The 17,790-nt window shown below is 40.4% G+C and overlaps 1 long non-coding RNA gene across 1 annotated transcript; it reads right to left on the reverse strand.

Annotated features, from left to right (window-relative positions):
• Positions 1 to 233: 233 nt before the first annotated feature.
• LOC119086327 lies at positions 234 to 3,925 on the reverse strand. Its single transcript, XR_005089575.1, has 3 exons — positions 3,289 to 3,925; positions 2,110 to 2,187; positions 234 to 851 (listed from the first exon to the last, which is right to left on the reverse strand). It is a non-coding gene; the product is annotated as an uncharacterized LOC119086327 (long non-coding RNA).
• Between the last annotated feature and the right edge of the window lie 13,865 nt (positions 3,926 to 17,790).

Here is a 17,790-nt window from a genome sequence, read left to right on the forward strand (position 1 = left end):
TCATACACACTCAGTGACATAAATAGCTGTTAAATCTACTTACTTTTTTTTTTTTTTTTTTTTTGGTTTTTCGAGACAGGGTTTCTCTGTGTAGCTTTGCGCCTTTCCTGGAGCTCACTTGGTAGCCCAGGCTGGCCTCGAACTCACAGAGATCCGCCTGACTCTGCCTCCCGAGTGTTGGGATTAAAGGCGTGCGCCACCAACGCCCGGCAAATCTACTTACTTTTGATGCATTGTTTATATTGTGAGGTATAGCTTGGATTTATTTAGGAGCTGAACAGAAAGACACTAGTCTTTTTAATCATTAAGGTTGGTTTTGAGAATAAGAAGGAATCTATGAATGGCATGTTACATCATTCAGCAGGACTTCCATACACTACCCCTATTACTTTTACATATTCTTCCCATCACCGTATTACCATTGAAGATTTCTTTTTCTTTTTCTTTTCTTTTTTTTTTTTTTTTAATGTGTGAGTACTCACTCAGTCTACACGTATACCTGCATGCCAGAAGATGGCATCAGATCCCATTAAAGATGGTTGTGAGTCACCTTGTGGTTGCTGGGAATTAAACTCAGGACCTCTGTAAAAGCAGCCAGTGCTCTTAACTGCTGAGCCATCCCACCAGTCCTACCACTGATGAATTCATAAAATTCCTTTCAGAGTTTCTTCCAGTAAGGCATCAAGTCTCTCACCTCACAATTATCCCACACAGTCCAGAGTACCTGGTAAGTGCTGGGCAAGGAGAAGTCCTTTGATAAACATCTGTTGAACTGGGTTTGCCAGGGATGTTTGTGGCAGCCTGGGATTGACAGTTTCCTGAGAGAATCATTGCTCCTGAAGTTGGTATTCCTGTGAGAAAAAAAGCACCATAAAAATCCTCACAGAACTCACATGAGAAAGTGAAACTATTGCAAAATGAGAGTAATTTCGGATTCATGAAAAGGATTAAACATCTTCAGAACTTCATGGGTTTAGAATTCCCCATTGGTTCTAATCAGCCTTTTCACCTTAGCATAAAACTACTCACACGCATCCTCTCTCTCTCTCTCCTCTCTCTCTCTCTCTCTCTCTCTCTCTCTCTCTCTCTCTCTCTCTCTCTCTCTCTCTCCTCTCTCTCTCTCCTCTCTCTCTCTCCTCTCTCTCTCTCTCTCTCTCTCTCTCTCTCTCTCTCTCTCTCTCTCTCTCTCTCTCTCTCTCTCTCTCACACACACACACACACAAATAAATCCCCAACTGTAAATTTAATTATCCTAGCACCCACTTACAAACAAGGATCCACATTCTACAAAGATAAACTATTTGACCAGTTCCAGGTACCCCTTTTGTTCATTTGGTTTCTTCATTTGTAGAATTTCTTGTGTGTGTGTGTGTGTGTGTGTGTGTGTGTGTGTGTGTGTGTTATACATAATATACATAGGTATCTATGTGTAGGTGAATATGCATGTACAGAGACCAGAGAAAAATATTAGGTTTCCTGCTCTAACTTTCTATCTTATTCCCTTCAGACAAGATTTCTCACTAGCCCAAGAGCTGGACTGGTGGCCATCAAGCCCCATGCATGGTCTCGTCTGCCTCCAGCCCCATAGCCCTGGGGTTACCAGTTCACACAACCATATCTACTAGCTTTTCTCATTGGCTCAGGGGTTTGAACTCAGGTTCTTATACTTGCTTCCCAAGCACCCTTACCACTATGCCATCACCCCAGGCCATTTTCAGATGTTTTGAAAGCAAAAGAAAAAAATCATAATCAAATCTGGTTACCTGATTTCCAAATAACAGACATCTCAAGCTAGGTGTGCATCTGTAACAGCACTGATATAGAGGATAAATAAAGACGGCACAGTGTCCTAAAACAGCAATTAAAATCTTGACACATTTTTATACCTAAAAAGAACACTGATATATTACTATGTGGAAGGCAAACTTTCCTTACTATGTAGATACAAAGAAATTCAGAATGTGTGGCAGACTGCTTCAGACAACGCCACTAGACCCCTGAGGCCTCTCCTGTTTGCTTCAGAGGAAACATGTAAGACACATTGCCCCTCTCTATGCCATAAATGGCCATTATAAAATGCCAAGTAGAGCCATTATTCGAGCCCATTACCGGAAATCTGTCTGCAAACTCTGTTCAGATGCAATAATGATTTAGGCAGGTCGGACTTCCCAGAAATGAAGAAAAGTGCTGAAAATAAATAGAAGACGATAAATCTCTTAATGGTACAAAGGGGAAAAATAAAGCAATTATGTTTTATCTGGCAAACATATCATAGTCACTGTTTTTGGTAATTCTCATTTTTTCCTTTCTGTAGAAAAGCGTTTAACATTGAAGAAAATTCAGATTATAGTTTAGAACACAATGGCCCAGTTCAAGCTTAATCTAGGCTATAGAAAGCAGACATTTGCAGAAACCTGTGGGTCAATGGTCATTTTTATGAGCCCACGATGCAAATTATGTGAGCTCCTCATGCTATGAAACATTCAAGTTAATTCCCCTATCTATGAGGGCCCTGGGGGAATTAGTCTCAGATGGAAAAAGGGCAGGAAACAAATGAGTCTCTTATCTAATTATATCTTAATCCAACATAAAATGCAGAGCTCTAGCCAAGCTAGTCTGAGACAGTTAGCTGGCCCTAAACCCAATGACAGTTTATACCACCCTCCAACCGTAAGACACAAGGCTTATGAACCGGCCACTCATGACATAGCTGAATATATGTCAAATCAAAGAAGAAATAATGGGCATGCATTTCGTGACATGTACAAAAAGATTGAAAAAAAAATAAGGCTTAATATTTATGGCCCGGATCTGCTCTTACAAGTGAACTTCCCGATGACCTGAAATAGGGTGAGTTTGATTATCAATTTCTCCTATGAGATGTTAGAACAATTTTAAATTGAGGATAGATTTTTTTTCATATAATATACTCTGATAATGAATTCCCCCATAAAATCTGGGATAAAGGGATAGGCAGGAAAGCAGAACACCATGAAGGAAATATTTACAAGCACAAATTTGGGTTCCACAGAGAGAAGTAGGAGGATTGAGGAAAATGGGCAGTATTTGGAGATACTATATGTTTGGGTCCCCTTCCCCTTTCTTACACTGGCTTCTATCCCATATTTTTAACTAAGGGAAGAGTTCAGCAACAAATTAAAGACTGGATACATTGGAGTTTGTGTGAGAGTCTAGGCATGGTCAGTACTACCCTGGGATTGAAGGAAATGAGCTAATACGCAACTTGGGCGAGACAAAAGAAGCATTCTTATCTGCCCTGCACTATACCTATCTCGAAGGTGTTCGGGTCCCACAGCAATGATTCTTATAGATGATGGCTGTGTGCAGAGGCATAGGGTATTGTCAAAGAAGACAGATGTTGAAACAATCATGATTGTTTGGAGCAAGGCGGATGCAGTCGACAGTTCATGGCTAGTTCCTGAACCTGAGTGATGTCCCTTCAGATGTTAGAGAAAAATCTTTGAGAGAGCCTGTGAGAACCACAAATAATAATGAACATGTGCGTATTATTTTATAATTTAAAAATCATGCCTTCATACCCCATTAGTTTCTAACAATATTTCTAATAGCCTGATATGGCAGAATTATTACTATTTGCATTTTGAATATGAGAAAGCTGAATTTCAAGTTTAAGAAAGCTGCCCAAGGTCATTCATCTGGTAAGCATCAAGGTTAGGAACTCAAAAACAGAACTTCTGGCTCTAAATTTGGTACTTTTCCCATTGGAATATATTGCCAGTTTGGAATCATGATAGCTTAGTTGATTCCGCCCTCATGAAAAATATTTATCAACACTTACTTAACAGGGCACTTGGAAGAATGAATTTCTGAAGTTGCAAAACCCACAGCAGTGGGTGACAGAGAGAACTCAGAACTTAAGAGAGCACTTGCTGCTCATTTCAGATAGCCAGAGCTCCATTTGTAGCACCTAGGTAGAACGCCTTGGAACTCTAGCTCCAGGGCTAGATACTGTGCTGCAGCCTCTGAAGGCATCTGCACACACTCAAATCATACACAAATACACAGGAATAAAAATAAAAACATTCTCACACAAAGCTACACAGAGAAACCCTGTCTCGAAAAAACCAATAAATAAATAAATAAATAAAATAAAATAAAATAAAATAAAAATAAAAACATTCTTTAAAAATGACAGTCCAAGCCATAGCCCAAATCTCAGTAGGCCATGGCCTGTTTTTTGTTTGTTTGTTTGTTTTGTTTTGTTTTGTTTTGTTTTGTTTTGTTTTAAGAGGATAGGAAAACCTGCCAGGGTTTTATGTCTGTGGGCAACCTTCTACAAAGCACAGGACTTTGGTAAGGCTAGCAGAAAAGAAAGTGTCCAAATTCAGAATACAAGGTTTCTTGTGCTTTCAGGTCATTCATTTCCTTTCATGCAGTACCTATGCAGAATATGTCGGATGAAAGTGGGTTTTCTTGCAGGATAAAGACATTAACTTACTGTGTTAGCCAAGTGTTCCACTTTGACCACTGTGCGCCTACATCTTTGTCCTGGACTCTTAACTATGATGATAAGCAGGAGACAACAAACTTTCTCTCATATAACCAGATTGTAAATTATTTTAGTCATGGAGGCTGTATGCTTTTCCTCCCAAAGAATCCAATCTTTCATTGCAATAGGAAAACAGCTACAGACAAGTAGACACATGGGTATGGTTATGCTCCCATAAAACCTTCTTTACAAAAGAGTCAGTAGGGTGGGTTTGACTCAAAACTCCTGTCCTTTCAAATATTGAATTGGGATAAAATCACATCCATGTCACCATGGGGAGCCTTGCGTAATCTCACCTCAATTTCTAAGTGATATTGGGCCTCAGAACACGGTAGACATCACATAGGCTGTTGGCTGTCAACTTCAATGACATTAGTGTGCTTTCTGCACACGCATTGTGGTGGTGTGAATAAGAGTGGGACTATTTGAAAGGGTTAGGAAGTGGGGCCTTGTTGAAGGAAATGTGTCACTCGGGGTGTGTAGCTAGAGTTTTCCTGTCTTGCCCACAGTCAGGACAAATCTTTGTCACATGCCAGTCCCACAGCCACTCAGACCCAACCAAGTAAACACAGAGACTTATATTGCTTACAAACTGTATGGCTGTGGCAGGCTTCTTGCTAACTGTTCTTATAGCTTAAATTAATTCTTTTCCATAAATCTATACCTTGCCATGTGGCTCATGGCTTACCAGCATCTTCACATTCTGCTTGTCCTGGCATTGACTGGCAGTGACTCATTCTGCCTTCCTGTTCTTTCTTTTCTCCTCTCTGTTAGTCCCGCCTATACTTCCTGCCTAGCCACTGGCCGATCAGTATTTTATTTATTGACCAATCAGAGCAACACATTTGCCATACAGAACACCCCACAGCAGGGGTGGCCTTTGAGGTTCCAAAAGTCCATGACAAACCCAGAGTGTCCTCTCTCTCTCTCTCTCTCTCTCTCTCTCTCTCTCTCTCTCTCTCTCTCTCACACACACACACACACACACACACACACACACACACACACATACACACATTTCTGCTGCCTGTAGTCAGGATGTAGCTCTCAGCTACTTCTCCGGCACTATGTCTGATTGCATGCCACCATGCTTCCCACCATGATAGTTGACTAATGCTCTAAAATTGTAAGCAAGCCCTAATTAAATGTTTTTATTATAAGAGTTGCCATAGCCATGGTGTCTCTTTACAGCAACAGAACACTAACCAAGACACCTCCCCCATAAGAAACATGTTTCTCTACTTTGTAATAAATCATAATTAAGAACATTATTTTTCAATGCTCTCTATGGAATGGTACATTTCAGATTTTTTTTTTTCAGATTTGGTATTAGAATGCACGTTCCCCAGAATAAAGCTTAAATGCATTCATCTATCAGATGAGTCAATGTTTATTAAATATTCATCAATATCACTGCAAAGATTCTAATACAGTTTTATGTTGAATCCCAGTAGCTTTATATCTACCACACTGTTCTCCCCTGTGCCTTCTATCTTTCTCATTTCTAGTGTATTAATCTTTTTTAAAATTTTTCTTCAAATGTTTTATTTTAAAAGATGAAAGAATTCCAAAACGGCACATGTGACCCCACAAACATTTTTATTCCCCTCAAAGAGATGAAGTCAACTAAAGTATGCAGACTATTCTCTTTCTACTTGGCAAGTTGGTTCTTGCCAGATGAAGTGAAGAGAAAGGGGATCTTGATGAGAAGGAAGGTGAAGGGAGACTTCCTATCAGACATAGAAATCTCTAAACATTATTGTAATTTAAAAGGATAGCATTGGCTCTGAGCTAGACAAATGATCAACAGAATTGGTAAGGACACCAGGAAACATAAGCAAGTAAAATTGAAATGCAAAGTTGGGTGACAAAAATTATCGAGTGATTAAAGAAGAGACTATACATTGGTACTCACGCCATTTTTGAAACTGAAATGTCAGTGAACATGCTATTCCTATCTTTAATAATATTTGTAAAACACTTACATACACATAAAATTATCATCTTACCATCAGATAGACAGTTATTTCTGGAAGGGAAAGGTTAAAGTGAGACAAAGGAACCAGTTAACAGGGCTTTGGGCTTATCTAAAATACTTGTACTGCCCATGAAAACTATAAAGAAAACATGCTAAATGGCATTGTTTACAACTAAGGAAAGGAGTCTGTTCCATCGTGTTTTGTACATTTTAAATTTTAAAACAATTAATGATTTTTTTTCAAAGCGTCTTAAAGATTAAAAAATATCCTAGAAAGAAAATTAAACAAACAATGGCCCACCAAAGTATTTCTTCTTTTAATTCCTTTCTCTGAAACTTTTATGGAAAAATCTATATTGCAAGTAGATTTAGGTATTGAAATACAAATTATATATGCAGCTAGTTGAACTGCTTAAGAAATTAAAAAGGACAAACCAGAAACTCAAATACAACGGACAGAGTGGGAAGTGGTAATGATTAAAATATAGTAATTAAATGCTTATGTTTATGAACTGACATGTGCAATACAAATCAATTGTTACTCCAAAGCCAATCGCTAGCTGTCAGAAAAGACCACCCCATACTGCCATTCATAGGAATGCTCTTAAGGAAAGTATGTGAGGTAAGTGCCATTAGAACTCCAAAGCAATAAGCCCCACTCACAAATAAAGAATTTGCAATTGGCTTTTACTGCATCAACTTAATTAAAGTATTTATACAATAAAACTTACCATGGCTAATTTTAGCTGTAATGCTTGGTAAGTTTTGACTGAGGTGTATGGTAACACAATCATAACCACAATAAAACCCTAAGATTTTCCATCAGCAGAAATGTCTACCCATATTTCTTTATAGCTAAAATCTTTATCAGTCCCTGACTTCTGATATCTGTTAATCTTCTTTTGTCACAACTGATGTGCTTGACAAAAAAAAAAAAAAAATTCCTGTAAGTATAAGTTTGTGACATAACATCATTTCTTCTTTCTTTTAGCATAATGCTTGGGAGACTCAATAATATTGTTCTTTATATCACTAATATATTCCTCTTTACCCCTTTAGTATTTCACTATTTAACTAGATTGCAGTATAAAATTGATTAGTCTTAAAAATGAATGGATCAGCTAATGCAAAGCCTCACCACAGTGGCTGCAATGGTCTGGTGATTTCCAATCTGATGAATGAAGCAGTAGGTAAAGAAGACATGGAAGAAATGGGCTCAGAAGACAGAAACATCCTTCCCAAACATTTTAATTAAGAATATCAGAGACATGAAAATTGCTTTTTTAGCACGAGAAGAAAATTCAAGGAAAGGATAATTAGTAAGAAATCGTTCCTGAAGTTTAAAATATCAATTTTTTATTAAAAGACAAAAATTCAAAATAAATGAAAATTCCAAGAGCTAAACTAGGAAAACACGGATATGGAATGGCCAATTAATAAAATGTAACATTCCATGAACGTGGATGAAAGAAGGAAAGATGGGGAATGTAGGAAAATTAAAATTAAGTGGCACAGGAGTGAGGGTAGAGGAAACCCATCTACACTGGAAAAGAGGCATGTGTATATGGGAGAGTGAGTAATCACACATCTACATCACACACTTCACCGGGAATTCCAGAACACTGAGCTGGAAAAGGAATACACAAGTGCTGGAAAAATTAATTAATTAATTAAAAGGGCAGGCCTGTGGGGGGAACTATAAAATTCTCACCAGCAAGACTATCTTCCAAGCCCAGAGGGAACGAGAAGCCACGAGCCAAGGACTGTGAAGTCAATCAAGATGATAGCTAAAGTCTATTAGCATGAATGCATAGATATTAATAAGCAGAAAAATCAAACTGGCATGTTCTTTCTGATATTCCCATTCTGAAATGTGCTCGAGCAGTGAAAGAAGAGGAGGGGCAAAGAAGATTAATTTCAAATAAGGAAGACAAAGTTATCTCCCAGAAAAGTCATCCTAAGTTTGTAGGATGAAGCCATAAAACACATTCACCATTAAAAGAGGAGCACTGACGACCTTGCAAAAAAAAAAAATAAATAAAATGACAGAACACTTGAGACAAACATTTGAAAATAATTAAAATCTGTGGCTAGCAACTTGAAAAACCGGACCCAGCTAGCAACTTAAGGGAAACAAAACTCCTTGTAAGAAAAACAGGCAATCATGGTATACTATTTAGTTTAGCAGAAAACAATATTTATGAAGCAGGATGACATAATAACCCATTATTATTTAACATGATTAAAACACCATCAAACAGCAAGAAATTAATAAATACTATACCAAGACAGAACAAGCAAGCCACCAAGCTGTATGAGCAACTACTGAGAAGGAGCAATTAGGAGTTAAAAGCGGCATTGGCAAGTAAAAAAACACCCTCCCAGCATCCCCCACGATTCAGTACAATTCTTCTGATATTGCTTGATTTTTAAATGTAAATACACTACTCATGAAAATTCAAACACTAAACCATTTTAGATTAACCTTAGTTTCACAGTCACACCGACAATCAGGGCAAAAGGAATAGGGCTTCATAGAAATTTCAAAATAGCCTTTAGTGTTAACAGTCATGTTCATAGTAACAAGTATTGATTGGGTTTTTCTGTTTGCCAGGTCCAATTCTAAGTGCTTTCTGAAATACAAAGCCAAAGAAAATCTGCTCTTTTTTTTCTTCTGTTTCTGCCTTCATCCAGGCCTATGCACCCATCTCTGTACATACTAACCACCAATCCCCACTACCTACCTACTCTCCCTTTCCCAGTTTATTTGATGCAGAATTTTCAAATTATCTTTTCTAAAACAGTAGTTTGAGTTGATTATACCCCTATTTTTAAAAACATGCCATGTCTGTAGTGTATCTAGTGAATCTGACATAAACCCCAATAAATTTCTGCTGGGTTTCCCTGTGAATTATCTCCCCTGCACATTTCCAGTGAATTTCCTCAAACCAGGCCTTTCATAATTATAGAAAATAGTCATTGGTTACATTTGCCCAACATGCTCACTGAGCTGTCCTACCTTGAATATAAAATGCTTCCTCACCCACTACGTTCGCTTCTCAAGGTCTTCAAAGGACAGGTAGATGCCTTGTCTCTGCCTAAATTGTCATCCTCAGTCACAGAAGGTACTTCTCCTTCAGCTGCACAGTGCTCTATTTCTTTGTTTGAACCTCACACGTTCTGGACAATGTCCACCATCTAGTTGGCGCCACCTACTCTAGCACACATTTCTCATCTGAGTTCTCGCCTACTTCTTCCTACTCAAATGAAATGCCTTTGACCATAGCTGCTCCCATTGATGACCCAAATAGCGGATTCTCTCTGTGGTTCCCATTCTCCCTGGCCTAGACTGACTGCTTTGACTCTTCTTTCAGCCCTAGGCCAGGCACTGTTGTTACAGTCTTGTGATCGCTTTCCTTGTCTCTTGATCATATCGGAACATCTGTAAGCACCCTCATCCGTACATTTGGGGGCACGTAAAGTATGAGCTACTCTGTGAATGCCACCAAGAAGAAAATCTAGATGAGCCATCTGGGGTGAATTCTCTGGGCCACCAGGACGCTGGCCCATATGATATTCATCTGTCCCTTGTCTTCTATCCTAATGTATGCCTGCTTTGTCCCAGACCGTGGGCATTCTGAGTAAGGAGAACACACTGGATTCATTTTTATCTAGGTGTTTAGAAAATTAATCCTACTGTGTTTATTCTATATTCTCCACAAAGATCTGGTCTTGGGCAGTTCCTGGATGACAGAGGACTTTGACAGGCACTTTTTGTTCATAGATGTCACTGTGATCAGGACCACTGAGAGAGTATAGCCCTGACAGCAGTGGACAAAGGGAGAACAGAGAAGATTCTGAAGATGAGAGCATTTTGAACCCGAGATGTGCAAACCCAGAAGCATTTTGAGATTGGCATCATGTCTTGAACTAGTTTTCAAAGGAATCAGACTTGGCCAAACTCAAAGAGAACTTTGCCAAGCACTTTTCCCCTTAATTTTTAAACCCATGTGTATTTTAAGGGAAATTCAATCCATATGGTTCTGATTCATTTACACTTAACTCATCAAAATGTTGTTTTGTAAGAGTTATTTGATGTCCCAGTCTTTTGAGCTTTTGTAAAGAAATGGTTTTTCTCCTTAGAAATAGAAACTCTCTTTGGGCAAGTCACACACACACACACACACACACACACACACACACACACACACATACACACACACACACACACATCGATCCCTGAAAAGTTTAATGTCACTGCCTCAAGGCACACAAGGTTCCAGTGATGTCTTTCTGGTCTGATGGGACTTCCATTTCTGTAGAAATCTCAGGGATTTTGACAATAAGGCATAGAGTTACACGAGGATGGAGGTCTGACTGACAAAAACTGTAAGACAAGGAGAAGTAAAAACTCCAAAAAGGGAGAAGTGCATGTGAAGCTTGGTGGAACAATGAGAGCAAGCTATAAATCAAACACCAGAAACAGACAAAAAGGATAAATGAGCAAAATTTCTGTGTACAGAAGTTCAAAGATGAGGCTGGGAAAGAGGAAAACATGCCCGGAACACATCTATCAGAACTCCAGGATCCTGACTGAGAGAAGCAAATGCTTTGGCCATTAGGGAAGCAATTACCAAAACATGTACCCAATTTTTCTGATTAGAGTGTGTTCTTGAGCAGTGGCAGCACTTACTACTCACTCGACAGGCTTACTTGCTCTACTTCGGTCACTCAGGTTGGTGCCACCAATGCTGCCTTCTTTAGGCTTTGCACTTTTCTTCTCCCATTTGCATTGTTGAACTTCTACACATGTAGTCAGAAACATCAGCCTCCGAAGCGTCAGGGAAGTGACACTCACATGCCCCGCAAGTCTTCACATCGATGCCCACAAAGCCAAGCCAAGTCAGAGTCCTACATCTCCAGTTTCTTCTTGGTAAAACACCTACTTAAGATGCTATAAAAGCAAGAAAGCATAAAGCACTGTGCATAGACAAGGAGGAAATGAAATGGAAGCCTTTCTACAGAGAGTTTATATGAACAGCAAGCACTCGAAACAGTGGGAGAAAATTTGGATACAATTTTCTGAATTTATAGGGGAAAGGATGCAAGGAGACGAGGAGCGAGGCAAGCAAATAACAAAACCAGGCCAAAGCTCTGTCAACACAATTACCTATGTTTACCAGTTGAAGCGAAGGCAGGGCCTCTAAGGGCAGATGAGTGCTATCAAAGCACACTCTGTGCATGTATGGAAACAGGATAATGAAACTCATTATTTTGTAAAATATTCATATATACTAATAAAAAGGTGAAATGCAGAAGGAGGTGGAGGAGGAGGAAGCAAAGGTGAGGTGGAAGAGAAGGAGCTGGTAGTGCTTCAAACAGTGATTAGAGAGAGGGAAATTGTAAGTTCAAGGCCAGTGTGGGCTGCATAGAAATACTCTCAAAAGGAAAGAAAGAGGGGGAAAGAATTATGGAAGTCTGCTTTTTCTTTAAAAGCAACTTCAACTAGCAAGACTAAAGTAAGAACAATTCAAGCTTAAAGAAGCTTGCTCGTGAAAATGTGAGAGATCTTTCACAGCTATCCTCAAAGCATGGTAAATGAGGAAGATACTCCTACTTGGGAGCAAAAATTAGGTAATGTTTTCAGATGTTCACTACAACATGGAATGACTCAATTCTGTTATCTATCCTGTCAAAAGCAATGGAACTACTGATCTGTTTTTTATTCCCTAACCTAAATATTAATTCCTTTAGGGCAGGTTATTGGTTCCTTTCTTTGTGTCCAGAGAATCTGATGCATGCTTAACATTTAACTCATACTTAGTGAGTATTTGTGGAACAGAGTTAATGAGCCTGCTTAGGAGACAGGTGCCATAGAATATTTCCATCTCTGATAATTCTTTCCTTGTATATTCAGTCTCCACCAAGCAAATTGGAGGCCATACCGTGTCCCTTCAAAACCAATCATAATTAAATCAGAATGTCTATTCATCTGTTGTCGTCTTGGGAACAACAACCACATACCTTATCTAGTCTCTTGCTCTTTCTTTAATTCTGACCCACTCTTTTCAGAAATGAGTGGGCATTGTTAGGGTCTAACTAATCCTTTCTAGACCTGCTTCTCGATCACCACTGAGCTGCCTCACCCTATGCCCCGGCTAGTTTTTTGTTTGTTTGTTGTTTGGTTGGTTGGCTGGTTGGTTTCTTTCTTTTCTTCTTCCTTCCTCCTTTCCTTCCTCCCTTTCTCTCTCTCTCTCTCTTTCTTTCTTCCTTCCTTCCTTTCTTTCTTTGTTTTTTGTTCTGAGGTTTCTCATTTGTTTCATTTGGTTTTGGTTTATTTGTTTTTGTCAACTTGATATAACCAAGACTTACTCGGGAAAAAGAAATCTGAGCTGAGGAACTTCGCAGATGCAATTTGTTTATGGCCATTTGTCTAGATCATTGATTGAAATGGGAGGGCCCAGCATACTGTGGGTAGTGCCACCGCTGGGCATGTGCTCCTGAATTATAAAGGAAAGCAGGATGTGCATGAGCTGGAGAAAGCAAACCAGTAAGCAGCATCCCTCCCTCCCAGGTCTCTGTTTCGAGCCCTGACTCCCAGTCTTGCCCTGGGTTCCTGCTCTGACTTCCCTCAGTAATAAAAGATACCTGGAAGTGTCAGCTGAGATAAACTTTTCACTCCCCAAGTTGCTCATGGTCAGAATATTTTATCACAGCAACAGAAAAGCAAACTCTAACACCCTAGACATTTTGTTGCTCTCTGTCTTGGATTTTGTGCCAGTCTCGAATTGAGCCATAGTTACACTCGCCTGCTCCTCCACCCCATCATCCTTAAGTGTTTCGCAAGTTCTGTTTCTGGTTTTTTGACATTGTTTCCTCAGCTGTCTAGCATGCTCTAAACCCAGCCCATGTGGATGATGTCTGTGAGGCAATGCCACCCAGCAGCAGTCACTGGGCTGCTCTGAAAGGGATGCTTGCCTCCTGACACAGAAAAGTCACAGCCAGAACCGTTGGGAAAGGGAACACACAGTGGGCTACAGGTCAAGCCAAGCTAGGAGTTTCCTTTTTTTCTCTTCTAGTTAGTAACTTCAAAACGAGCGTGTGAGTATGTACTGATGTAAACAAGCATTTAGAGACATAAAAAATGCAGAATCCACAAAAGCCTTCCAAGAATGATGTTCAAAATGTGATTGGAGATGAAATTCCCGAGAATCTGATGGCATCCAGGCACCCTGACCATGCAAAGTTATCATAATTTTAGAACGTGGGCTGCATATTTACAGCTTGGCTTTAGTGGTCAACTAAGCAAACTTATGCCTTCTGTAAGTGATGGAAAACACAGCATGTTAATGTCAATGACATCTAAACTGTCTTCAAATACTATGATTAAAAAAAATACTAATAATATAAGAAGTACATTTGTGAACTCTTGCCATATGTCAGGATCTATACCAAGTGCTTTGTTTGAGCTTTTAAAGGATTTCTTATGACAAAACTATCAGTTTGGCATCATAATAGCCTCTCAATAAGACAGTAATATAGACGAGGTAATTGAATCCTGGGAAAACAGTGTGCCATTAAGAGAGTTACACAGTGTGCTAGAGAGCTAATATCAAACAAAAACTGTCTGTCTCTGTGGCAAGATAGGTGACATTGTGATGTCCAAGTACCCTTTGAATATTGCCATACCAACACTAAAAGTGCCTCATGACTGATGGTCATGGATGCCAGAGCAACCACTATTCCAATGTTTCTAATCATTTTTCATGGGAATGAGTAAAGTTCTGAGGATCTCAAGGCAGTTATGAAATTGTTATGGCCCAGAAAAAAAAAAGTATGCCCATCTACTAACATCTCATTGGCCAGAACAAATCACATGGAAAAGAAAGGACATAAGAATTACAATCTTATCAGGTGGCAAGTATCAGAAAATTGACTTATTATTCAAAACTCAAAAGCCACACTATTCACCAAAAGTTCTACACAACATCGGCCTAAGAAACGAAATGTTTTTTAGTCATGAGTTTTTATAACCACCATACAATCACAGTATGGGGATTAATCCCTGCCAAATGCTATTCCTCGCTGTCTGGTCCCGTGTACATCAAGTTTTATATCATGACCTATTTGGGATGTTGAAATTGGTCTAGATTCCAGATGCCTGCTCATGACCCATCTTTAAAAACATAATAAATCTCACTGTAAGGTTTAAGTGGGGAGGCAGTTTTAAAGGTCATCAAATCTGAATTCTGTTGCCTGCTGATCTTTGTCTTCCTTTTCTGGGGAAAAGGGGGTACATTTTAAAATAAGCATACGATTTGTTGCACTGCCATAATTCATTAAAACAGAGCTCCCAAGTCCCCCTTTTACTATCCAAATGGTTCTAATCTGGAAGTGTGAACTAATAGAAGAACCTTTCTTTGGACTTTTCTGTCCTCAAATATCTGAGGATGGTTCTTTCTGGTTTGCAAACTGCAGGTGCTTTCCCTATCAACCATCTCTTTGGATCAGCCTCTCAGGTAGCAATTATTTCCTTCAGAACATTCTACCTTAAAAGATGGAAGACCAGCACACTTGAAAGAAACCCAACCCCCAAAAGTTGCCAAAGGCCAGGCTCCTGAGCTGAAATCCACTCTCTTTTCTGACTGTAATCTTCACCGAGTCCTTCCTGTCACAACTCCCAAACCTTTGGGACAATTACTTTGAACTGCTAATAAAAGCAGTCACAGGATGCCCTCTCCTTTAAACAAGGTTATTTGAAAACAAAGGGACTCTTCTCCCAAAAGGACTCAGACAGAGACAACTGTTCCAGAGAAGGTGACACCAGTTTCCAAAAGGGAAAGTGTATGTCCTCTTAAGACATGAAAATGAACATCTACCAGAATTTCCTGCTTAAGAAAAGGTTTTGTTAGCAGGTGGTAAAGAAAGAAGTAAGGCTCCTGAGTGGGCAGGGGATAGAGATGGAAGAACTTCAGCCTAGGGACCACCTTGTCTAAGTATGCTGGTCCTCCATCTTTTCAGGTAGAATGTTCTGAAGAAAATAAGCCTCATTCTTAGTGTGCTAATGCGGTTGACATCTGTGGAAGACTCCCCCTGAGAAAGTTCCAGGCTAAAACATTTTACATGCATTGTTACATTTTACCTCATAATGGCACCACAGTGTGGACATGGTCATTATTCCCTTGTGCACATGAGGAGCCCAGGCCCTGGAGACTGCCTGCCAACATTCATGTACAGCTGACAAGCAGCCAGACTGAGATTTGGACACAGACTGTCCCTTCGTGTGACTTAATGAGCACAGCAAGCCTGCTGCAGGGGGACCCTTATTCTTTCCTCCTTCCCACCTGTGGAGACAGCCACAGAAGCTGTACAGCCTACATGATGGAAAGAGACCCCAACTCAAAACTTTGTAGAACTCGGAAAGGATCGGAGATGTAGCTCAACGATAAGGAACTTGTCAAACATACACGAAGCACTGTGTTCAAGCACCAGCACAATTAAAAACTAAGAAGAGAAAAGAACTCTGCATAGGCAGCAGCGACAAGTGAAAATGAACCCAGATCCCTTCCTGGGCAAAGGCCACTTACACCAGGAGTGACGGGGTGGTCTCTTCCCAAAGACTCCTGTAATCTCATAAACCTCTTCAACAGAGAGGACACCACAGAGATTAATCCCTGCAGGGTGACACAATCATGTCAGCTCTGTTTTCCTACTGCGGTTCTCGGTCTATCGATCCAGCCACTGTTAACCTTTGGGGCTGACGACAGAGGTCCTTCCCACTGGTTTCCAGAGGACTTTCCACGGGAGGCACCTTCCATGGGACACTGGCACAGGTGGACTGAGGCGGCCGCCCGGGGCTTGCTACTCTTCAGAGCCATTCCATTTCTTCAGGTTTGTTTAAGGCATGCTAACCGAAGCCCTTTCTAACACTCCTCAGGGTCACCACTGCGACGATATTTCCATCTGTAAAGACGATGTGCTTCTTCTAGGACTAAATAGGGCACCTTTCAAAGAATGTGCCACCTGAAGTTTGGCTCTCTGTGCTTTTGGTCTCCCAGCAGGCAAGAGGAATAAAGACAGCCAGTCACTTGTGAGTCTGGCAAATGTACAAGAACCGTCTTAATAGCTGAGGAACTGTTGAACAGCCGTGTTGAAACATTTTTCGGATTTAAAAATACTGCACCGATTGCTTCCCAAATGTCCCACCCACATAGGAGAGTGAGCTGGGAGATGCTACCGCGGCAAGACAGCTAGTGAGAGTAAGGGGTCCCATGAGGCCAACGTGACTGAAACATAACCCTTCCCTGTGGTTCACGGCACTATGCAGATAGAGGGGGTGAACACACAACTCTGCCCCATGATTTACATATTGACGGAAACCTGAGAAAAATAAGAGGAGTCCAGAACTTAGGGAAAACATTCAAAATCACACCCCACAAAAGGTGAGATGCTACTTTCAGTAAGTAAGTATGGAATGTACATACCTCTGAGATAAGTCTTACCGTCTCCGGGGCTGTGGATGTAGTCACAGTGGTGGTGGGAGTGGGGGCAGCTGACATGGACTTAGCTTCTCTCTTCTCATCATTTCTCAGTGATTTGATCATCCTGGAACACCCATGCTGCAATAGCATTAGTCAAAGCAGCCTCAATGGTGCATCACTGACTCCTCCAGCATCCTGGGGGGTGTACTTTCTACTGATCTCTCAGCTACAAGAAAGTAAAAGTGATGGTGGCCTTCTGCTGTCTTGTCTGGTCCCCCAAACATGTCACAGGGGTTGACAATTTTACCTCCTACTCTAGTAACTACAGGCTCAAAGAAACAAAACTGATAACAAGAATAGCTACTGCTAGCCCTGGTGGTACACAACTGTAATCCCAGCATGTGGAAGGCAGAAGCAGGAAGAACACCACACATTTGGGACCAAGCAGGGCTCCGTAGTGAATTCCAGCTAAGGACACCTGGCAAGACCTTACCTTAAAAAGAAAGAAACAGAAGCCTCCGTGTGAAAAAATACTTAAACCATCATCTTTAGGCTGGAATATTCCTACTGCCCAAATAAGTCTACAGCTTCCTAAATAGCCCTGAATCTTTCTACCATATGGGTCAATGCCTCACTCTTGGAGGACACAGTGATTCTTCCCAGGTCCATAGTAGGCTGTGCTCAGCACCTCTTACTGCTGTCTCTTAGCAGATGTGTTTTATTTTCTGAACTATAATCTGAATATTACCAATGTTCCCTGAAATATTAGTAGGCAGATGCCAGAGAAAGGCTTGGATGCA

This window comes from Peromyscus leucopus, chromosome 20 (genome assembly GCF_004664715.2).
Source record: "Peromyscus leucopus breed LL Stock chromosome 20, UCI_PerLeu_2.1, whole genome shotgun sequence".
NCBI lineage: Eukaryota > Metazoa > Chordata > Mammalia > Rodentia > Cricetidae > Peromyscus > Peromyscus leucopus.